General features: G+C 44.2%; 1 protein-coding gene across 2 annotated transcripts in view; it reads right to left on the reverse strand.

Annotated features, from left to right (window-relative positions):
• Positions 1-25,216, reverse strand: part of OSBPL10 (oxysterol binding protein like 10) — a 299,778-nt gene that overhangs the window by 40,197 nt on the left and 234,365 nt on the right. The window lies entirely within an intron of this gene.

Consider the following 25,216-nt stretch of genomic DNA (forward strand, 5'->3'; position numbering starts at 1 on the left):
GGCCAAAAGGGTTTGCATCATGAATAATGGAAAAAGCGAAGTGCATTAAGAACTCTTCTGCAGATAATGTTCTCTCCAGGCCAATGACAGCTCGTGTTCATCGCAGGCTCCCTATGTGCCAGACAAGTATCAATACTTACACAGTTGCATGCCAGCCTTGAGAGTCAAAATTGGGCAAATCTATGATTTTTTTTTCCCTCTAAGAGGTAGTTTCTAGATTAGTATCTCCTGGCTCACAAAAGATCCGATAATTTCATACCTCAAGCTGAGCCAAGAACTAAAAATTTTAGAAAAAATTCAAAGCTTGGGTATTTTCAGAATTTTCATGTCTTTAAAAGAGTTCTGAGGCAAATGCATATACTTATTATCTGATTTCTGTAAATATTAACAAACTGAGGGGAACATTTGAGAAGAAAACAGGCCCTAGTGATTTTTAGAAAAAGAAGAAAGAAGCCCAAGACAATTCCACCATAGTTATTAACTGTACAATCAGGAAGGAAGGACCAATAAATGCTCATTACAACTACAATCTCCAAATCCCCCTCAATAATAAATACCTTTTAGCTCATGAACATGGCATTTTCTCTGCTGCTTTCATTTGCATTAAATATGTCCATTTTTCTAGCCACCGTAACAGAGGACAGTATAAGAAGACTTCCCTGTACTTTTATTCAAATGTGAATTGATACTCAGACTCTAAGAGGGTAATTGCAGCAATTCAGTTTTTTTCACACTATTCCACAGCTATAAAATCCAAGTGAGGCTAACTCTAGCTTCTCCTTTTAAAAATGGTCCCATTATCATACTCTGTTGTACCCTGCCTTCAAATGCTTCACTCAGTGAAAACTTGCAGGGAAAACTTACGAGATGATGGTCACCCTCCTCAAGTACCCTGAACGATGCGTGGGGAGGACTCTTGGTGGTGATTAGAAACGTGTGATGCATATCTTTACCACAACAAGAAGACAACAAATGTAAAGGTATGTGTGAACTCAGGCCAGACATGCTTCCCTCTCAAAGACAAAGAGCCTGTTTCTGTTATTCTCTCTCTCTCTCTCTCTCTCTCTCTCTCTCTCTCTCTCTCTGGTGCTCACAATTTCTACTTGTCCAGAATCGTCCTAAGAGAACTCTCTGAGCTAGGTTTCCTGTCCCTAGGTGAACATCTTGAGAGAATGTTCTACTCCTGGACCAGTAAGTCTTTATCCTATTCACAATGCACAATCTTGGAACACACCCTCAGGTGAGTTTCACTGAGCAGTTTATCATGCCATATACAGTCCATTGTTTCGGCTGCTTTAAGATAGAGAGAGACAGAGACAGAGAGACAGAGAGATTTAACTTTCATTTAAATGTCTTGTTTGTGAGAAATGAAACTATTGGCTTTTCCCAACTTAGGCAGCCTACATAGAAACTTCCTTTAAAACCAGCAACCTGGATGGGAGCAGACTCTACTCATCTGACACGGGCTTCAGGGCAAGGGAAGATGATGACCAGTACCTGTATAATCAGGATCAAATCAGTGCATTGATAGGAAGGCCTGGGCTAGAATGATAGTAGGGTATTTGCCTTGCACGCGGCCAACCTGGGTTTGATTCCCAGCATCCTGTATGGTCCCTCCAGCACCACCAGGAGTAATTCCTGAGCACATTAGCTGCTAGTAACCCCTGTGCATTGCTGGGTGTGACGCAAAAATAAATAAATAAATAAATAGCTCATGGCTTCTGATAGGAAGGTCTGCATGAGCTTTCCTTTGAAGGATAAATGAACAGAATCATAGTGTGAACTTGCAGGTTTACTTGACTTCCTTATGAAACAGCCAACAAAAAAACATAGACCAGCACAACACTCACTGCTCTGGGTATCACTAGACACCCACACACAAAACTCTAGAACCTCATTTGATGCTCCGGCTAAGTTATGAAATTAATTAAAAGGCTGTCGGAGCTTTCAACTCAATCAAGTGAAGGGATCCTCAGATCCTCATATGAAAAGGTTTTATGGTGTGACTTTCCATAATAGTCCTCACTTCCTACCTCCAAAAATGTACCTGAAAGTGGACAGGGGCTGAAGAGATAGTACAGCAGGTCAGGCGCTTGCTTTGACTCAGCTGACCCAGGTTCTACCCCTAACATCCCATACTCTGAGCCCAGGAGTAATTTCTGAGAGCAGAACCAGGAGTAATCCCTAAGCATCACTGGGTGTGACCCCTGAGCATCTCCAGGGTATGACCTAAAAAAGCATAAAAAAAGAAAGATACTTGCCCAAGTATACAAAATACATGTAGACAGCTTTTTGTAAAATAAACAAAAAACTGGATAACCTAAATGTCATTCTTAAGGTCTAAATAAGTTTCTGACTAAATAAACTGAGATGCATTACTACATGAATTCTCATATTTTTGCAGAGGTCAATTACCTGCAACTCTTAAAAGGAATACAGAGTATATATTGACCTGAAAAAACAGCTAAGACATGCTGTTCAACTAAAAAGCCACATTATCTATACGTATTATCTGTAGTGTGATTCCAATGGTGTACAGAATTTAAAAAGTTAAATGTATACCTGTTTACTATGCAAACAAATTTCCGGGAGAGACACGGTAATAAACCTTTGTTGGGAGTAATGTCAGAAAAAAGGAGTTGAAATAGTGGCCTTTCACTTCTGAATGTCTACAGTTCTATACTGGTTGGTTTATTTGTTTGTTTAGGCCACCCTTGGTGGGAGAGCCAGATTCGATGCTGGGGATCAAACCAGGGTTGGCTTCATGCAGGGTAAGTGCTGTACCCCCTCTCTGGTCCTATGCTGTGTTTTTCACACAATGGCTGCTTGCCACAAGAATCTTAAAAGTCCTCCTCCCACTGCCAAGCTATGAGATGTATGAACTGTCAAAGATGACATTATGGTTCTATGGCTGATTTAATTCTGAGGCTCATGGGAGGTTGTTGGAGGAGGTGACAGGACAATGACCAGTGATCAACTGGGAATATGACATTTGAAGTAGTTTCACTGTGTACAAAAAGGAAAGCCAGTTAGCATTCTTCCCAGCTCAGCTGATTGCTTTTCTCAAAGGGCACCGTTTGAGGTACTCTATTTCAAGATAGAAGTCAATTCCATTTTTTATTTCCCCGGTAATATCTAATGTATTCAGAGAATGCCAACCAACTCATCACTTGCTGTGGCAGGCAGAACCATGGCCCAGAGATATCTAAGACCTGCAACTTAGGACCTGAGGCTATGTTAGGCTTGGCCAATTAAGGATGCAGGTGGAGTTAAGGCTCCAAGTCAACCCTTCTTAAAGACCAATAGCTTCAATCATGGGGGTGGGCCAAAGTAATCGCCAGGCCAGATATAGAGAAGGAAGAGAGGGAGGTGTGAGTATGAATGCAGAGTGTCTGAGGAATGCTGCTAGCCTCAAAAGTGCAAGAAGGGGACCCCCAAACCAAGGAATGCCGGCAGCTTCTAGAAGCTAAAACAAAACAAAACAAAACAAAACAAAAATGCCAAGAAAACAAATTCTCTTTTGCAACCTTCAGAACAACAACAAAAAAAGTGGTTCTGCCAGCACCTGAATTTTATTTTATTTTATTTTTTTTTTTTGGAATTCTTTTTATTTATTTATTTATTTATTTATTTATTTATTTATTTATTTTAAATTTATTTATTTTTAATTAGAGAATCACCGTGAGGGTACAGTTACAGATTTATACACTTTTGTGCTTATACTTCCCTCATACAAAGTTTGGAACCCATCCCTTCACCAGTGCCCATTCTCCACCACCCGTAAACCCAGTGTCCCTCCCACCCTCCCCAATCCCATCTCCCCCCCACCCCACCCTGCCACTGTGGCAAGGCATTCCCTTCTGTTTTCTCTCTCTAATTAGCTGTTGTGGTTTGCAATAAAGGTGTTGAGTGGCCGCTGTGCTCAGTCTCTAGCCCTCATTCAGCCCGCAACTCCCTTCCCCCACATGGCCTTCGACTACAATGTAGTTGGTGATCGCTTCTCTGAGTTGACCTTTCCCCGGAACGTGAGGCCAGCCTCGAAGCCATGGAGTCAACCTCCTGGTACTTATTTCTACAGTTCTTGGGTGTTAGTCTCCCACTCTGATATTCTATATACCATAGATGAGTGCAGTCTTTCTATGTCTGTCTCTCTCTTTCTGACTCATTTCACTCAGCATGACCAGAATACAAAGACTATCCACAGAATGGGAAAGGATATTTACACAATACCCATCAGATAAGGGGTTGATATCAATGGTATATAAAGCACTGGTTGAACTCTACAAGAAGAAAACATCCAACCCCATCAAAAAATGGGGCGAAGAAATGAACAGAAACTTTACCAAGGAAGAAATACGAATGGCCAAAAGGCACATGAAAAAGTGCTCTGCATCACTAATCATCAGAGAGATGCAGATCAAAACAACTTTGAGATACCACCTCACACCACAGAGACTAGCACACATCCAAAAGAACAAAAGCAACCGCTGTTGGAGAGGATGTGGGGAGAAAGGGACCCTTCTTCACTGCTGGTGGGAATGCCGACTGGTTCAGCCCTTCTGGAAAACAATTTGGACGACTCTCAAAAAATTAGATATTGAATTCCCTTTTGACCCAGCAATACCACTGCTGGGAATATATCCCAGAGAGGCAAAAAAGTACAATCGAAACAACATCTGCACATGTATGTTCATCGCAGCACTGTTTACAATAGCCAGAATCTGGAAAAAACCCGAATGCCCCAGAACGGATGACTGGTTGAGGAAACTTTGGTACATCTATACAATGGAATACTATGCAGCTGTTAGCACCTGAATTTTAATCCAGTGATATCTGCATTTAATATCTAACTTACAGAACTTAAAATAACTCACTTGCCTGTTTCAGGCTGTTAGAAATACATGGCAATGTGGGGCCGGAGAGATACTACAGCAAGGAGCGGTCTTGCCTTGCATGTGACTGACCCAGGTTCTATCCCCAGCTCATATGGAGGAACCCCATGTAATTCCTCGGTTCCTGCCAGGAGTGATCTCTGAGCACAGAACCAGAAGCACTGCTAGGTGTGGCCCAAGCCCCTTTACCACCCTTGTCAAAAAGAAATATATGTCAATATGTCATCAGCAAGAGAAAACAAATGAACTGATTACTGCGCAAATCAGCCTACCTGGGCACCCCTTCTTACAACCTGGGCCCATACTGCCAACCAGTGCCAGATCTCAGGACTTCCTCAGAAAGAACACAGGCAAGACATCAGCCTTTGTATAAAACTGCCTTAGTGGCTTAAGAGGCTCCATTCAGAGAAGCAATATTTGAGCATGTTATTAATGAAAGCCCTTTGTAAGCCATGCGCCACTGTACAAACAAATTAGTTATCCTATACAGCGAGGCTATGCTTTTGAAGGGGAGAAACTGAATCTCACTTAAGGAAATCAGAATAGTATGACAAACAGAGGCATGCGGGGCTTCTCCTAACATACCTATCTGTTAGGAGCAAATAAGGATACAATGGGGAGGCCCAAGAACAATCTTAATCAGGGCTGAGAGACTGCTATATACCTACTAGGTACCTGGCAATCAGCTGATCACTGGAATATATGATTGCATATAATTTGGTTGACTCCAAGCAGCGTTCCGGAGGCCCAGGGGCCACTCCCAGAACCCTCAGCTAACCCGGACAAAAGGTTCAATGCTAGAGACTCAGGGTGGGTGATGCTCAAGCACCACGTGCCAGAGATGACCACGGTTACACCCAGCAATGCTTGGGGGCCTCCAGGGCTGTACTTGGCAGTGTGAAGGGGTGGAGGTGGAGGGGAAAGGGTATGTGACAGCAGTGATCAAACTGTGTTCCTCTAGCCCCGGTGCTACTCCCCAAGTTCTAATTCTACACCATTTTCATGAGGAAATTGCCTCTGCATTAGCACTGATAATTCACAGGCCAGCACTTTCCCAGGCAGGAAATGAAAGAGCTGAGGTTGAATGCAATGCTCCATCAGCCGCCACAGCGAGGGACCCCCGAGACACATCATGCTAATCGCCCATCAGAGAAAGCTTACACCAACATCTACTCTGGAGCAAAATGCTCATGAAAGAACATTGACATCATTCCCACCATCCCGGAAATGCAGCCATTTAACGATGCTTTTTCCAGGGGCCTTAGCGCAGACAAGCTGAGTTCAATTCTCTCGAACACCACTGGGTAGAGTGAACCTGCTGAACCCAGTACTGCAAGGACTAGCCCCTGGGTTCCCCATGACTCAGGAGGTCTATCAGTTAACAGTGGAAGGAGAGGGAAGAACCGGGTGATCTCATCGAATGGGAAGGTATCCAGTCAAAACATCATAAAGTGATTGGGGATGGGATATCATAAGACTTAAAAGGGGAGCTCGAGCCAGATAATGCCCCCTTTGGCCCCTCATCAGGGCCCAGGCAGACAGCAAGGAGAAGCAGTTCTCAGCCTCCTCCCCGCTTGCATATGTCCTAAGGACACAGCAAGTCAAACAGACTAAGAGTCGCTGAACTATAAGTAAGCCTCGAGAGGCAGGAAACAAAGTGCCAGCAGCAGATGACAGAGTATCAGCCACAGGCTACCTCCCAAATGATAATGAAAGAACTACCTCTGGGACTGAGAATAAAGATCAAACTCATCTCAATGCTCAATGATGAGATTATCCAGAACAGGATCCTTTTCATGTGGCTTTGCAACTCACATTCAACCAACAGCTTCTCCAAAGAATCTGTGTACTCACAGGAGAGAAACAAGAAGTTTGCGTTTTGTGAGGTGGGTGCCTGGAATTTACAAAGGCTTTCCGCAATTGACCACCTGCACTCCACTCTGCAGGACATGAGGTTAAAACGTATTGATGGCAATGGAGGGTGGGGAGGGAGCAGTTAGGATAAGAAAGAGACCACTATGATGATAGTTAGAAATGATCACTCTGGACAAGAACTGAGTGCAAAAAGTAGGTAAAGGGACAAACAGGATAACCTTTCGGTACCTGTACTGCAAACCATAATGCCAAAAAGAAAATAGAGAGAGAGGGGAGAAAGAGAGAGAGAGAGAGATAGAGAGAGAGAGAGAGAGAGAGTAAGACAGAGACAGAGAGACAGAGACAGAGAGACAGAGAGAGAGGTGCCTGCCAAAGTGGCAAGCTAGAGTAGGTGAGGGGAAAACTGGGGACATTGGTGGTGGGAAACATACACTGGTGAAGGGATGGGTGTTAGAACACTGTATGCCTGAAACACAATCAAGCACAACTTTGCAACTATATCTCACAGTGATTCAATAAAAATTAATTTAATAAAAAAGTATTGATGGTAGGACTGGAAAGGGAGTATAGCAAATCAAGTACATGTCCTGCACCTCTTTGATCTAGGGTCCCCATCATGAGCTACCCCAGAGCACAGACTCAGGAGTAAGTCCTGAGCTTAGCTGGGTGTGGCCACAAAAGGAAATCAGAAAAGAATCACTGCTCACCGACTAGTTCATCACTGACCGACTTGTTAGGGTCCTGACACAGGCCAGAAATGTGACCCAGTAGCAGAGCCCAGTCACGTGGGAGGCTCTTGGCACTCAGTGGCCCCCCCACGACAACACCACCAGGAAGGGCCCTCTGAACACCTTAAAACAAGGCTCATAAACAAACACAAAATTATGAAAGAATCTCTGATCTCAGTCTGAGCCAGGGGTTCTGAGTTACAGACCCTGCAGGCAAGTATTACCCAATTATGGCAATTCTATGTAAGATCCCATGGCATGACTCTGGTTCTAAAAGCTCCCATAATGGAATTTTAAAAGGCAGCTAAACATGAAAAACAATAGCCTTTACTCTTGCTTCATTTCTTTTCTCGATCCGGTCCATGAAATAGTATCACAGTACTACAAGCAAACTTCACTTTCCCCAAAGGAGTTGTTTTCTCTCTAAACAGCAAAATGTACTTCTTTCTAAAGTCAGAAGTACAAACTGCCTCTGTATTTTAGTACATGAGCTATTAAAGGAAGGTATTTGGAATCTGAAATGCATTTTGTGAAAGACAATATCATTCACTAGGATCGGGCCATTTCCCAACTAATTCACAAAAACCTTTAACTTAATGTATTAAATACTAGACATTTGCTATAGTAAGTTAATTTTTATATATTCTTCAAACATTAATTTAAAAATAACTATAAACAGGAAAATTCTATGATTTGTTATTTTTAAGGGAAAGGATGGCTCTGATGAAATGAAAGAAACAATACAGATTTGGACAATCCACAGTTTTTAGAACTGACAGTTATCAATTAAGCTTCATTTCATTTCCAAAATGGTTGTGTTATCTTTTACTCTATGTGGCTTTCTAACACCTTTTTCCCCCCTCAGTACTGAGGATCAAATCCAAGTCTTTCCAGGAGCGAGAAAGGTTTTTGACCACTGAGTCACATCGCCAGACTTCTGCCTTTTCTTACTGTTATTTATCATGAGACTATCTGTTGAGAATCTCTTAGTTAATAGAGCCCAGGTGACAGGTGGGCCCCACTTAGCTGTCTGTGGCAAAGAAGGACAAGAAGAGGGACCAGTTCACTGTGGGAGGGCTAAGAGTCCCTGGTTATCATAGGAAGATGGTGGGATAGAGGGTCCCCTGGTTGCACCCATCACTTCATGAGCCACATTTTCTTGACGTTGCTGCTCTACCATCTGCAGGGGCAGAGAGAGCTTTGGTCCCAGGGTGGCGGGACAAGGAAGGAACGCCGGATGGAAGCCATATGTTCCAAAGGGTTCGTGAAGTGGGTTGCTTGAGCCCTAGATCCAAGGGTCTAAAAATCAACAATCTGGCTCTCCTTCTCTCATGGTTTCATTCACATGGTTCATTTTCTGCCCAGCTGCTCAAGCCCCCTGCCCTCAAAATGTAAATGTCAACTTGTGACTCTGCCCACAGCAAGCCACCTCCAAGCACGGCACTCCAGCTTTACGGGATCCATTCGAATTGCAAAAGAGACACAAGAAAGTCACTGATTAATTTGGGCAAGGCCCAAAGTCGATGTGAGAAAAGATTTTACTCTTTTCTTCCATAACATTCTTTCCCCCAAGACCATAAATCTCTGAGCATTGACTTTCCATCATGGGAAAGTGAACGTCATCTCAGGCAACACATAAATCACCTAGAGAATAGTCATTCGTCATGAGCAAATAAAAATGTAAGCCGGGCAGATGGTGAAAAGCTCATTTCGAACAGGCATAATGTCATGGGACTCGGCAAGCGAAGGGGGGAAGCAGAGGGAATTGTCTATTTGGGGGCTACGTTGAGAGAGTAAAAAAGAGATACCCCAAATAATACCCCCCAAAAATCATACCACATCGCTACACCCTCTTCACCTCGGTTCTGACTCTTCCCTTCTCTTCGTGGCAACAGAAATGACCAGAAGGCAGAGACAAAGGAGGACACCCCCCACTAGAGTCTGGCGGATTTTTCAAGTCCTTCCCATTCACTGTTTTCAAAGTGCTTAATCTTCGGGGTACTGCAGGAGGACAGGCGAGGTTATACCACTTGGCACTGGTATTTTCCCCGTGGTGCCAGCTCACAATGGGCAGATCCAAGGCAGCCATCTCCCAGCCCCCTGGTGGGTGTTTATGTCACAAAGCAGTACAGGGCTGAGTGTATGGGGAAGAGATGGGAAGTGACCCAGTGAACTCTCCTGAGATGACTCCCAAGATGACACCCTAGGACCTACTTTTCTGGGGTGGAAATCCGCGAAAGGCCCTCAGACACACTGTACTAGGCAGCTGAAAAGGTCTGAGGTGAGATCTTCCATTATATTCCACCTTCAAACAACAGCCTATGACAAGCAAACAAAATGTGTCCCATCACCCCCCAAAAAAAGGAAAAAGGAAGAAGGAAAAAGAGATGGGCAGAGTAGTCTAGATGGATATTGATGCCCCAAAGCTATACAGGAAGCCACATCATGCCACATGGACAGGAAGACTCGCTTGAGACACTGGAAGCTAGTAGTCACCGGGCTCCACTTGGTACGTGCTGATTGCGTTTGTTACTGCTTTCTTAAGAAAAAAGGAGGCAGAAATTGGTTTTTAATTTTTGCAAGATGGAAAGCTCTTAGCTGCAGGAAGCAAACAGGATGGTCATAGACCATGACTTCCGATTCCAGGTTTCACTTCCTGGGTGCTCTCTGAATGGCTGTGGGCCACGGGCAGACCAGCAGCTACAGTCTCTATGACCTCTTAGTGATATCTAGTGCAAATACCACTAAAACCAAGCTCCATCTCTCCCGCTTCTGATCTCCACATAAAGAAACGGAACTTTGGAGAACTAATGTGTGGAGCTATGTCCAGGACAACACATCAACTCTAATGGGGTGAAGGGTGGATGCCCATGGTAGAGCATGTTCCTGGCATGCCTGAGCATCTGTGCTCAAAGCTAACCCCCACTGATACAGAACAGGAAAGACCTTAGAAAAGAGCAACGAAACACCAACTCTGTGGTTTAATCCTGGGAGTTTGTTCTCTGGTAGCTTTTGAGGCTGCCGTCCAGTCTGTATGGGTATGTGCTGGTGAACGGCCTCTTTGGGCGGACAAACAGCTGCCTTCTTTGGTTTTTGTTTTGTTTTGTTTGGGGGGAGGCTATAGCTGGCTGTGCTCAGGGCTTAATCTTGGCTCCACACTCAGGGATCACTCCTGGCAGGCTCAGGGGACAGAGTTATGGGGTGCCAGGGATCGACCCCAAGCAGGCTGTGTGCAAGGTGAGCACCTTACCTGCTGTTCTGTCTCTCCAGCCCACAGCTCCCTTTTTTTGTAAGTTCTCAAGGTGGAGAGAGAGTGCCCTTTCCTCCTTTCACCTTCTTTTTATTTTTCCTTTAGTTATTTTTTTAATTAAAATTTGCTTTTCAAAGTTATTGCTAGCTGAGTTTTCGGCATTTAATGTTTCAACACTAATCCCACCACCAGTTTCTACTTCCCTCCACCCGCTAGTGTTCCCATATTCCCTTCCACCCCCACCCACAATGATGCCCAAAAGTACAACTTCTGGGTATATGATGGTTCAATTCTAAGTTTACTGAGAACTCTCCATGCTGTTTTCCACAGGGGTTGTCCCAGACAGTGGAGAAGAGTTCCTTTTTCAATCGCTGCCAACACAGATGGTTGCTACTATTTTTGATGTATGCCATTTACACTGGCATGAATTGATATCTCATTGTCGTCTTGATTTAGATTTCTCTGATGAAAGGTGATGCTGAGCATTTTTCCATGTGCCTCCTGGCCATCGACCCCTCTTAGCCTGAGAAATGTCCATTCATTTCCTCTCCCCAATTTTTGACAGGGTTTTTTAATTTTGCTGCTGATCTTTGTGAGCACTTTATATAACATAAATATCAAACTTTCATCTGACGTGTAGAGTATAAATATTTTTCCCATTCAGTCAGCTGTGTTTTAGTTTTAGTACATGTTTCTTTTGCTGTGTAAGAAACTTTTTAATTTTATGTAGTCCCATTGGTTTATTTGTTATTGTGTTGCCTTTGCCAGTGACAAATCACTGAAGATTCCTCTGAATTCAAAATCTTGAAGTGTTCTGCATATGTTTTCCTAAGTGTACTTTATAGTTTCTAGTAATAACTTAAAGTCTTTGATCCACTTTAAATTGACTTTTGAGTGAGTGTAAGATATGGATCCAGCTTTTTCTTAAACAGAGTTGTCTAGTTTTCCCAGTACTATTTGTTGAAGAGGCTATCTTCACTCCATTTCATATTCTCAGCTCGCTTCTTGAAAATTAACTGTCCATATATATGGGACTTTGTCGTGGGAATTTAATATATACCACATTAGTAAAAGAAAAGATAAAAATTATATGATCATATCAGTTGATACAGAGAAAGCCTTGGCAAGATTCAACATCCATTCATGATAAAAATGCTAAAAAAAATGGGGTGCAAGAAACCTTCCTCAAGATAATAATGGCCATCTATAATAAGCCAACAGCCAGTATCATCCTTAATGGTGAAAAACTGAAAGAATTCCCTCTGAGGTCAGGTACAAGGCAAGGATGTCCACTCTCATTTATTTAACATAGTACTAGAGGTCCTGGCTACAGGCATTAGGCAAGAAAAATAAATCAAAAGTATCCACATTGGAAAAGAAGACCTCAAATTGTCACTATTTGCAGATGACACCATGATGTACATAAAAGATGCTAAAAAGTTCAAAAAAAAAGCTCCTAGAAACAATACACCAATATAGCAAAGTGGCCAGCTACAAAGTTAATATACAAAAATTAGTTGCATTCTTATATACAAAGAATGAATCAGGAGAAAGAGATTAAGGAGGCTATTTAAAATGTATCAAAAAAATCAAGTATCTAGGAATCAGCTTAACAAAGCATGTGGGAGATCTATACCATGATAACTTTATTTTGGGAGGGTGTCAATGCTCTTAACATTAAATTTCAATGCTCAGGGGTTACTCCTGGCTCTGCACTCAAAAAATTACTCCTGGTGGTGTTCAGAGGGCCATATGGGATGCAGGGGATTGAACTGGGTCAGCTGCATGTAAGGCAAACACCCTACCCGCTGTACCATCACTCCTGCCTGACAACTTTAAATCACTAAAGAGATAGAAGAACTTAGGAAATGAAAAAATATTCCATGCTCATGGATTGGAAGAATCAATATTGTCGTCTTGATTTAGATTTATCTTACATAAGCTATTATATATATATAAGCTATATAAGCTATTATATATATATAATCATAAGCTTTATGATTATCTTACCTAAGCTATTATATAGATTCAATGCAATCCCCATTCAAATTCAGATGACATTCTTCCAGGATCTAGAAAACTCAATAATCAAGTTTGTATGGAATTAGAAAAGACCACAAATAGCTAAAGTCATACTGAAAAATGAGGAATTTGGAGGTATTTCATTACCTAACTTGGCACTGTATTATGAAGCTATAATGATCAGGGGGTATAGTATCACCAGCAGGTCAACCTGTACCTACATGGCGAGTGCATCAAAAGCCTAATGGTGCCTTCAGGCTTCCTAATACCCCTAAATTGCCGCTATGCCTTTATCTGGACTCCAAATACTTGGGACCAAGTTTACCAAGAAATTAAATGGCCAAAAGTTAGGTATATGGGAGCCATGCCCCACAAACCACCTCTGGCTCAGCTATACAAGCTCATTTATTGGCCTTATTTCAGAGACCCATAGATAAATTTCAAAAGTGATTAAAAGCCACAGTTAATTTCTGACCTACACATGGCTGAACAGACTGGGGTAAATCAGAGGGGGGCAGGTTAGCCTGTGCATGCCCAAACAGAGTCCCCAGCAGCCACTTGCTTCCACAATCCAAAATCACTGCCATTCCCCCAGCCTGTCTCCACTATCTCAGGATGGACCTTACTAAGATATAATCTGCTGAAAATTCAGGTATGCAGGTTTTGTGACTGAAATCTCTAGGCTTTCATGGAGTTGGGGTGGGCTACCTCCCCCCACTTCCCAATACACATGGAAGCACTGGCAGTCACCCCCACAAACCAACTCCAGCGCCACTCTGTAAACTCTATTAATGGCCTTGCTTCAAAGACCCATAAATAAATCTCAAAAGAGATCAAAAGCCAGAGACACAGCAGTGAGTCCCGGAAGACACCAAAGAACCAGAGATCTCTCCGGGCCCCATACCAACCCAATTTCACCGGGGCACCCCAGATGGAGCAGGTGCAGTCTCCCCACCTACTCCAGATGGAATCCCGGTGATCAAGAGCTTCCATAAGCAAGGCCCAGGTGTGTGGGTTCCAAGACTAAATCTCCGGGCCACATGGCAGGAGAGGCGCCAGCCCTCCCTGGCTCCCCACCAGTTCTTTGGCCTGGCTGTCACGCCCACAATGTGCTTCTGGGAGCTATCTTAGTGCACCAAAAGCCCTAGTCCAGAGATGCCCAGTTGAATCCAAAATGGATTAGTCCCATACAGAAATGTCTCTGGAACCCAATAATTTACAATCTAGGATTCCAGAAGTGTACAGTCGAGGCACCCAAGATATTGAAAATGAGCAATGGACAATAAACGATCTAGCATCTGCCCCTGGCAGGCAGGTTTGAATGGTGGTGGGAAAATTCGAGCAAAACATAATTCCCCAAAGCAGAGAGAGAGAGTATTGGGGAAGTTGTCTGCCATGGAGGCAAGGTGAGGACTGGGATGGGCCCGGGGATACACTGGAGACACTGGTGGTGGAAACTGCACTGGTGGAGGGATAGATGTTAGATCATTGTAAGGCTGAATTTTGAGCATGAAAGCTTTGTAATTGTATCTCATGGTAATTCAATAAAGAGAGAGAGAGAAAGTAATGTGGAGTTCATGCTCAATTCAATCAGCTTAATCAATGGCTGAATAAATAGCAGTACTCCTACATTTTTTTTTTTTAAAAAGCTATAGTGATCAAAAGTACATGGTATTGGAATAAGGACAGGCCTCTGATCAATGGATACCCAATGATAAAATTTCCTCCACTTTCTTGTATGACTACAGGCTTCTCAGATCAGTGTTCCATTCTTACGATTTCACTTAACTTTAACTCCTATACGACGGAGTCATGTTGGGGACTAGGGCTTCACCAGAGGAATTTGGGGAGGGACGCAATTCAGTTCATAGTTGGGAGTTATAGCAAACTGCTAAACAAAGGAGTCCTCAATTCAACGTCCAGCACACAGGAGCTCAGTTCTTGGGGAATGAAACAAATAATTTGGAGCTGAAAGGTCAGTGACTTCACTCACACACAGACGCATGAGGAAACCATGTATTTCTAAATCCAAGGAATATGGATCTTCCTGGTTTTGAAAAAACCTTGAGGGCCTGATAACTCCAAAGCTTATCATCTACAATCTCCTGATGGGTGGACACTTTCCCATTAGATTAATGAGTCAGAAGAGATGCAAAGTAAGGCAGATGACCAAGTCGCTTCTCATTCTTTTCATGTCAGAATCAAAAATGAAGGACTCTCAGTGGATATTTCACCTGAGCTGCCTAAACTGTGGGTCCTGACCTCTACGGGGTCATTGAGGGAGAAGGCCACATTGAATGTGAGGGTGGTGGAGCTGTGCTTACAGTAAAAAGGTATTGACCTGCAATGACAAAAAATGAATTTTAAAAAATCAAACCAAGGTGTTCCTGGCAGTGCTCAGCCACCTCGCATGACTCAAGAAGAGGTCCTCAATGCGGGGGTAAAAATGCAGCTGTCCAGTTCTAAAACGTTGTAGCAAGACTCCTGGTGGTTGGAAAAAGTAGCTCAAGGACACAGGCTTTGCATGTACAAGGCCCAGGTTCAAGCACTAGCACTGCACACACACACACACACACACACACACACACACACACACACACACACACCCCAAAAAAAAAATTCCACATGTAACCATCACCTTAGAGTGCTTGGGAGAGTAAGTTAAAGCTGAAGGCTAGACAGAATGGTGAAGCGCCCCAAGACTGGCTGTGAAGGGACCTGGATCAGAACAGCTTCCTGACTTCATCAGTCCCTCGGTGAGTTACACTTACTTCTGCAGGGGTTTGTAGTAGGGGATGTTAAGCACCCGAGGAAAGGGATGATGAGGTCGTGGGAGAAACAAGATCTGTGGTGGTGAACAGCAAAAAGGGAACTGAACTTCCATTTGTGTGTCTAGCAAATATTTACAACCTCTGTGATGGACACAGCTGTTTCCCAAATATTGTGGAGTCTTCAAAGACGTGTCAGAGATTTGCCCCTCTGAGAATCTGGCCTCGGAGATGAAAGGGCCAGAGGATGGAAAGTGTGAGTGAAGTCGGCTGGGTGCTGTGGCTAGCAGCGCTTCCCCGGGTGGCTGATACCCTGAAGAGCAGGAGGTGGAGCTGGAAGGATCTAGGGAGGCCAGAGCAGCCTTGGGTGCCACAGGCAGGGAAGTGGGGGCACTTTCTGTCTGTACACTTAAAGAAGGTAGATTCCTGGGGGCACTGAGTGGGGGTCTATTTGTTTCTCTGGAAGGGGGCCTAGACTACACAAGGTGCCTGTGATTTAGAGGTGCTGGCCTGGTCTGAGCCCTGTTCCTCCCCTGATGATGGAAATGTGAGCTCAGGTTCATTGGATGAGACTGTGTCAGGATGTGAAACAGCACTGTCCCCAGCCACAGGCCGTGGCAGGACTAGTACACAGCAGACAGGGAAAACCAGCTACCGCGGACCAGTTCTTGGTGTTGGATGAAAACCTGGTCCCATTCTGACTACGAAAGTCACAAGAAAAGAAAAGACCTCTTCCCCCTGGGTTTTGAGATGAGCACGTCCTTGGTTTGAAAAGATCCTGGGGTGCAACATCATGCTTGAGGCAGAGCTGGTCTGCAGCCACCAAGTGACGAGCACGAGGAAAAGCTGGCAGGAAGAAGAATGAAGAAGGCTGGTTCCTTTTTCCTTGAGGGAATTCGTTTGTGTGATAAAAAGCATCACATGAGATCTGCCTCCCTGCCAATTTTAAGTGGATAGTTAACCAGATGTATCCTGCTTTAGGGCATATTTCTAGAACATTCTCTTCTTGTTTGACTAAAACTTGAAACTCAAAACAGTAAGTCCCACCGTGCCCTCCTCATGGCCCCTGAAATAACCACCCTCCACCCTGCTCCTGAGACTGACTCCTCCTCCCGCCTCAGAGTGGAGCCCGGCAGTACCTCTCCCCTCACCACCACCTGATTTCACTCAGTAGAATCTTTTCAAGGTCTATCCATGTTGGAAAGTATGGCAAATTTCCTCTTTTAAATGGCCAAAATCATAATCTACAGTGTGCGAATGATGTGACTTTCCTGTGGCTAATGTGAATGAGGTGAGTGCTGCCTATTCTTCATCCATTCGTTCGTTCGCTGCTGGCCATCAGATTATTTCCATGTCTGGGCTGCTATAAAAAACACTATGAGGAACACAGAATACAGTCTTGCCTTTGATTTCCTAATTTCAGTTTTTGTGGATAAATAAACGCCCCCAGATGGGACTGCTGGACCAGATGGTAATGCCATCTCTTAATTTCTCGAGGATCTTTCATTGTGCTTTTTAGAAGCCTGTTATCTTTAAGGCCGTGGTAAGTTGCTATATCTAGTCTGGTTCACTGGTGGAGTTCGTATTGTGTGAGAAAATTTAGTTTACATGTTGCCTGAGATAGTAATTGTCAAATTCTCTATTAGTGGCAGCAGAAAGAATCTGACAGACATAGGCTGTGTAATGGTAAGTCAGAAAATGACACTGGCTTAGGGGAAAAAAGTCCAGTTATCAATCTTGTCCCTACCACTGGTCAGTAACAGTAACTATTATAATTCTAAGATTTAGTGAATCACAAGTCATAATTCAAAGGTGAAAAAGCTCTTCTTCTACAGGAGATACCATAACTGATCCGGTGACAGAATAGGGGAAGGATAAGGATAACCTCAATCATGAATTTTCTTGCAACTAAATGCGATCAACCTTTCCTATGTAGCAACCATCTGGAATTTGTGAATCCAATAGCTATTTCCAATCTTTATAAGTCAGTGATTATCATCCCATTTCTTGGTTAAAAGGTTGACAAGTAAATATCTGTCAAATATTTTGAACAGCTATATAAGTTTGAAAATGTGTGCTAAATGAATTATTCAGATGATTTTTAAAAATCCAGCATATTGCCTTATCTTCAAAAAAAATTCAACCAGTATCCTGTGTCTGATGCATGGCCTTGATCAACATTTCTATAGCTGCACAGCTCAAAGATGAGGAAGAAAGATGATAAAAATATGCTGAGGGGATTGTACTGGCCCAGCTTCAACTTGGATGTCAGGAGATTTCAAATTGGCATCTTTATATGCTGTTAAGTGGTTCAAAAGTTCAGTGCTAAAATGACAATTGAACCCGAGCATGAAAATTCTTCTGGAGGCAAAATTCAGTTCAATCTTTTCTATCTGTCTCTTTCCTTTATTCGTAAAACAATTTTCCTCCCTTAGGGGTGTGGGATTATGAATGACTTACTTGAAAACTCAGTCCTGCTATTTTTCTAACCAAAAAATCCATTTGGCTAATTTCTATGCTGATCTAATGCTCGGTACTTAGGGATATTATGAGAGGTCTTTCGAAACCTGCAAGATTTGGTGGAGATTGGGGGGCGGATAGGGTGTGTGGTTTCTTAATAGCACTGTAGCCACAGCAATTCAGACAACTAATCAAGCAAAGCTCCTAATGGAACAATCACCTCCCAGAGCTGATAAGAGCTGACAGGCTGCCCGTAAGGCTCAAGCTTCAAACCCTTTACTTCTGAGTCTCCAGTGGCAAGATTAACAGTTCTCACTGTCCATCTGATTTCCCAGATCAAGGCAGGGGTCTAGGTACCAAATGTTTGTCTCAAGTGATTAATACAATTTTTTTTAAGTATCTCTTTTTTTCTGTTTTCCCTGTGAGGAATTTGAGGATACTACAAACATTTACTGAATGTTCAATTGGTAACTGAATAAATCAATTCTCTACACAATAGATACAACTCCACCCTAAGAAGGCATAAACTCGGCTGCAGACAGAGTTCAATGTGTAAGACACTTGTCATGCATGTGCTTGACCCCAATCTGATTCCTCACTCCTGATATGGTCTCTGAGTCCCCACCAGGAATGATCCCTGAGCACAGAGTCAGTGGCACAAACCACCAAAATTTAAACAAACAAACAAAAAACAGAGTAGGGTTGCAGTGATAGTATAGTGGGTAGGACATTTGCCTTGCATTGGCTGACCCAGGTTCGATCCGCAGCATTCCATATGGTCCCCTGGGCACCACCAAAAGTAATTCTTGAGTGCAGAGCCAGGAGTAACCCCTGATCATTGTCAGGTGTGAACAAACTATCGAACAAATAAACAACACCAAAAAAAACAGAAAGCGTGAACTACCATTGAGCACGCTGAAAGTGGAATTCAAGTATGTCATGTTAAACAATGCAAAAGGTGGAATTCAAAAGGCTGCGTGCCCTTGTGTTTGCATTCATGTGACATTCTAGAAAAGATAAATTTGACAGGGAGAAAACTGATCAAAGTTTCCAAGGACTAGGAAAAGGAGTTAAAACATAAAGAAACCCAAGGGATTGAGGGCACTGATGGAACTAGCCCATACTTTGCTCAAATTGATGAAACCACTTTGAAAAGGTAAATGTTAGTCTTTATGCATGTCACCTATTTTCTTGTAGGGGCCATTCCCAGCAGAACTGGAGCAGGAGCATGCTGGGATGGAACTCGGGTCTTCATATGCGGGGTCTATTTGAGCCACACCCGAAGCCCCCATTTGGCCTTACTGTTTTTTTGTTTGTTTTGGCCATCCTTGGAGGTGCTCAGGACTTACTCCTGGCTCAGCATTCAGGGATAACTCCTGGAAGGCTTTGGAATAGTATGTGGCATTTTAGGAATCAAATATAGGTCAGTGGTGTGCAAAACAAAAAGTCCAGCCTGTGGTACTCTATCTCTGGACTTTGCCTTCCTTTTAAGGGAGTTTGACTCAGATACATCCTGCAAGAAGGTGAGAAGCTATATGGTCACAGGTATGTGTCCCCGGGCCTCTCTGCTGTCCTACTCCAGCAGCCTGACCAGTCACACCAAAATGGAGGGACAAACCACTCCAGGAATCTGCTCTGGGAATGAGGAGCTCACTGACTCGCTGGGCAGGCTAGAGAAGCAAAGCCTGGGGCCAGAGAGATAGTACAGCGGGTAGGACGTTTGCCTTGCACACGGCCGACCCAGGCTCAAACCCCAGCATCCCATATGGTCCCCCAAGCACCCCCAGGGGTAATTCCTGAGTGCAGAACCAGGAACACTGAGCATTGCTAGGTGTGGCCCGAAAAGCAAAAAAAAAAAAAAATTAGAAGAAGCAAAGCCTTCTTAGGATCCAAATTGCAGGACATGTCATCACTCTGGCAGGCTGGAGCCACCAGTCCCCATTCCCCAGGTCGGGCTCACATCCCCCAGGTCGGACGAAGGCGCCTACTCCAAGGGGCATGACACTCCCATCTCCTGGGTCTTGTCTGCCTGCAGCACCTATAGCAGGAGTGTGGTCCCCTCCCAGGCTTCTAAATCTCTCACAAATGCATTTTATGACACTGGCTCTGCCGTTAGTTAGTCTCCGCACTAAGGAAGACTGGGATTGCCCCTATGCCACTGGGCTGGCCCTGGGGAGAGGTGGGGGGTGGGGGAAGGAGGGTCTGGCACTGAAGGGACTGCACAGTTGGCAAGTACAGGAGTGGCCCTCAGGTCACCTAAGCACTGCTGGGGAGGTCCCCCTCCACCCGAAAATGAGACAATACAGATACTGAAAGATTATCATGCATATCCCTTTACCTACTTTCAACATTCGGTTCTTGGTTCAGCGTGATCATTTCCAACTGTCATTGTCCTACTGTTCCCTTCTCTATATTACCTACCTTTCGCCCCACCCCCACTCCCACCCCCACCATGCACAAAAGGAGGGGGGAAGAAAAAGAGGGAGAGAGAGAGAGAGGGAGAGAGAAAGAGAAGAGAGAGAGAGCAAGGAGAGAGAGAAGTGCCTGCTGTAGAGGCAGGTGTGTGTGTGTGTGTGTGTGTGTGTGTAGGGGGGAAGTTGGGGGTGATGGGAGGGAACCTGGGATACTGGTGCTGGGAAATGAACACTGGTGGAGGGATGGGTGTCGGAACACTATGACTGAAACCCAATCATGAGCAGTTTTGTAATGGTCTATCTCAGTGATTCAATTAAAAAATATATTTAAAACAAAAAAAAAAAACAGGGATTGGAGGTGTTCGCTTTCCTCTGGGGAAGGAGGGGGCATCTGATCAGCCCAGCCAGCGGATTCCCCCATCCCACTTCCACCCTCAAACAAGGCATCCTGTGATGAAGAAAGCATGGCAACACCTTTTTATTATTTCAAACCGTGTTAAAAGAGCTGAAAAATTGTTCAGCACATGGATAAAAAACCAAGGTCACAACTCACTTGATGATGAAAGAATATCTCAGCATCACATTTAGCCGGAGCCAGCCCTGGCAGAATAAAAAATTTTAAGATCACTGAATTTGATAACAGAGCCAACTGCTGTTCTCCTCTAATTTGTAGTGTAAAAACACACAGCAGTCTTTGAGTCTTATTTTGCTGAAAATTAAACGAACTGTGCTTGAAAGTGCTTTCAATTTCCATCCATCCAGTTATTTTCATTGTAAGCCAGGACTAGGAGAGAGCAGTATGACCATGTGGTTTTCAAGATGATACACATACACACACACACACACACACACACACACACACGAGCGTGCACACTAGGAGAGCAGTGTGACCATGTGATTTACAAGATGATACACACACGCACTAGGAGAGAGAGCAGTGTGACCATGTGACTTACAAGATCACACACACACACACACACACACACACACACACACACACGCACTTATGGGTTTTGTCCCCATTCTGGCACAGAGCTCCAGAACACCTGAGCATTTCCTGAGAGATAAAGGCATCTTTTGAAATGCAAATGAGATTTGGGGGGATTGTTGCTTTTTAAAATCTGTCCTTGGGTATCTAAGAACTAAGGCTGAATGCTAGGGGAAACCAACCAAGTGACTGAGTCCTGGACATCCTAGAAGGGAAACTGGCTAGGAATGGAATTCAACCACCAACTGCCAAGTATTTCTGTTTGGTTTGGATTTTTGGGGGATAGAAGGGAAGATCACACCTAGCACTGCTCAGGACCTAGTTCTGGCTCTGTGCTCTGGGAGTGCTTGGAGGTGTGCAGGGAATCAAATCAGGGTCAGCTGTGTGCAAGGCAAGGGCACTGCCCATTGCACCATCTCCCCAGCCACGTTATTAATTACTGGATCAAACATCTCGAATGAAGCCCTAGGTCAGGTTCAGAGGCCTGCAGGGTGAACACATGGATGTGCTATGGAGGGATGTTTGGGAACTCTCCCTGTTCCCTACTCCCCAACTGTCCCGGTAAGAGTTTCTTGGAGTGTTGTGAGCCACTCTAGCAAGTTCACGGTACCTCAGGAGAGGCGTGAGAGCCCTCAGTCTCCCGGTGGGCTGGAGAAACCTGCCAAACTGCAGGATTAGTGGCTGTGAGAACCAGACTGGAGTTTACCACTTGGCCATATTTAACACAATGCCAGTCCTACAGCTGGTATCTAAACTGCATTCAAGTGTGAAATACCAGTGGGACGCTCCAGAGTCAGGGTGTTAAAGAGTAACACACTATCAGAGAGACAGTACAGGGATAAGATACCAAGAATGTCCCTGACCACGGTTTGATCCCCCCAGAACCACATGGCTCTCCTACCCCAATCTTTAGTTAGTCAAGCCGACCCCCACTGGGGTGGCCTGGGTAATCCCCAGCACGGTAGGGTCCCTGCATTGAGCTGAGGGCCCCCTTGCCACAAGAAGGAACCCTCCAATCTCCTGAGCACCACTTGGGGAAGCATCCTCCAAAAATCCCACACATATCTTTTATATTCTAATAATTGCTCATGGACATCCGAAGCAATCTATAAGAAGCCAGAAGAAAATGTTTTGTTTTGCTTTTAGCTAAAGTACTACAACTCTTAAAATTAACTTCCCAATAATTCCCACATTGTAACTGTGTTCCCCTGTTTCAAGGGCATTAAGAAAACTTCTCATAAAAAAAATTTTTTTATCTTGAGTGATTTTTTCTAAAATGTACCAAAGAAAAGCAATGGAAACATTTTCCTTTATTTCCTGACAGAAAAACCATTAGGAAGAAGTTGCTAGCTTCAATTTTTAAGGGACAAAAAGTGACAAAGCACAATGGTCTAAAATAAAAATATTGTCTCGCCCACAACTGCTGTTTGGGTTGTAAGAATCACTAACCAGTTGTCACTGGAAAAAATTGAGGGGAGTCTCTGAAAAAGAACTCTAATTCTCCTTTCTCAGAAAACCATCAAAATCCTATCCCAGTCCATAGCTCTCTCTCCCAACTGTGAAGAATTAGGAAACACAGTCTTATATTGCTCTGAAGACAGGTTTAAGGGCAAAATTGGCATCCAGAGATTAATGAGTGCTGTTAATTAAGGGGGAAAGCTTTCTCTGGTCTGTTCTCCTTCAAAGTACTTTTGTTTGTTTGTTTGTTTGTTTGTTTTATAGCCATACCTGGCTCTGTGCTCAGGAATCAGTTCTGGCCAGCTGAGGGGACCATGTATGGTGCTGGGGATCGAACCCACGCTGGCAGCATGCATGGCAAGTGCTTACCTGCTGTACTATCTGTCTGGCCCCAAACTCTCTCTCTGCCCCAAAGTATTTTTTGAAAGTTGAACTTGGAACTAGTTACCTCTTTCTTCTTTTTTGAGAGGAGTGGAGTGGGTCACACCCAGCAGTGCTCAGGGGTTATTCCTGGCCTTGCTGATGTGACCTGATAAGGCTCAACGGGCCATAGGTGGTGCCAGGGATTCAGAAGTATGTAAAGCAAGTATCTTAACCCCAGTGTGCTCTCTCTCAGCCCCTGAAGTAGTCTTTTATTTTAAAATTATTTTTTATTGAATCACTGTGAAATACAGTTACAAAGTTTTCATATTTGATCCACCACCAAACCCCCGCATAACCCCCCTCCCACTCCCTCTCTGCCTGTGTGGCAGACATTTTTCACTTGACTCTTTCCTTACTTTGATTAAGCCCCTGAAGTAGTCTTAATTGGGGTGGGGGAGGGGAGCACATCCAGCAGTGCTCAGTGGCTATTCCTGTCTTTACACTCAGGAATCATTCCCAGCAGTGCTGGGAGACCATATGGGATGCTAGGGATTATGGGTCATATACATGGCCAACAGCATACCTGCCATACTATCACTTCAACCCTCAAGAACTAGTGGGGTTTTTTTTTTTCAATTTTTTAATTGAATCACTGTGAGATAGATCCTTACCAAGCTGTTCATGATTAGATTTCAGTCACACAGTATTCCAACGCCCATCCCTCCACCGGTGTACATTTCCCAGCACCAGGCTGAACAAGATCTGAGAATTGAAAGTATGTAAAAGGGATATTTTTGATAACCTTTCGGGGTCAATATTGCAAACCACAATGCCCAAAAGGAGAGAGAGAGAAAGAGAGAGACCAAGACAGAGAGACAGAGAAAGAGAGAGAAGAAAAGCCCCTGCCATTGAGGTGGGGGAGAGCAGGGGGTGATGGAAGAACTAGTTATTTTTCTTTATGCACATTATATGCGCTCCTCTGGAAGGCTACAGATTAGCACAGCAAAGAGGGCTGCAGTCTTGTAGGGAGAACAGACTTGGTCTTTCAAACCTCAAAGTTGTGGAGGCTCTCTCTAGCCCTGGGATAAGTAGAAGAAACACTATGAAGGATTCGAAGAAGGAGGCTGCTGGTCAGACCCCAGCATCTCGCCCTGGGAAGGCAAGCTTCTGAGGCAACAGCCCTTGTCAGACTTTGTGAGACCACTGCTGAGACAGCGGCTCTACAAAATCATCCCTGAAGACCAAAGAAGTGACTTTGCTACTCCGAGCTGCTCTTCAGAGTGAGACCTGAAAGAAGTTGATTATGGGATGAATGAATCCCCACAGTTTCTTTTCCAGGAAAGTGAAAGAAAACACTTTTTTCTTTTCAACTTTACAGCAGCCACAGATCCCATCGCCCACCACCAGAGACTCACAAAAGGGCACTGTGGCCTTGGCACTCCTTCCATTTCCTCAGCTGCCAACTCCCTCCCAATTCACCCCTGTCTCTGCTGCAAACCTTTGCAACCGGAACCTGGAACCTCGAGGTACACGTGGAAGCAAAACCTCACCCAAGGCACCTTCCCAAGGCTAACATGACCCCTACGGGTAGAACGACACTGCATTAGCCAGAGCCGAGCCACCCATGCATGGCCTGAGGAGATGAAGATCACAGGAATGTCGGAGGAACTTTCCCATGGTCGGCCAAGGCCAAAGAACTGAAGAAGCTGGAGGGGATTTCAACCTTACAGAGGAGATTTTATGGAGGGTGCCACAATTTTTCTGGCAAACGCAAGTTTAATTAAGAACTATCTTTAATGTACTGCTCGAGCAGGTTCCAGCCCCAGTCACATGGTCAGGTCAATCGAATATGCACATTCAAAAGAAGACTGAAGAAAGTAAAGTGAAATTTATCAGTTACACAGGCGGGGTGGGGGGCTGGGGAGGTGGGGGGGAGGAGGAGGTATACTGTGATTCTTGGTGGTGGAATATGTGCACTGGTGAAGGGATGGGTGTTCG

This window comes from Sorex araneus, chromosome 4 (assembly GCF_027595985.1).
Source record: "Sorex araneus isolate mSorAra2 chromosome 4, mSorAra2.pri, whole genome shotgun sequence".
In the NCBI taxonomy this organism is placed as follows: domain Eukaryota; kingdom Metazoa; phylum Chordata; class Mammalia; order Eulipotyphla; family Soricidae; genus Sorex; species Sorex araneus.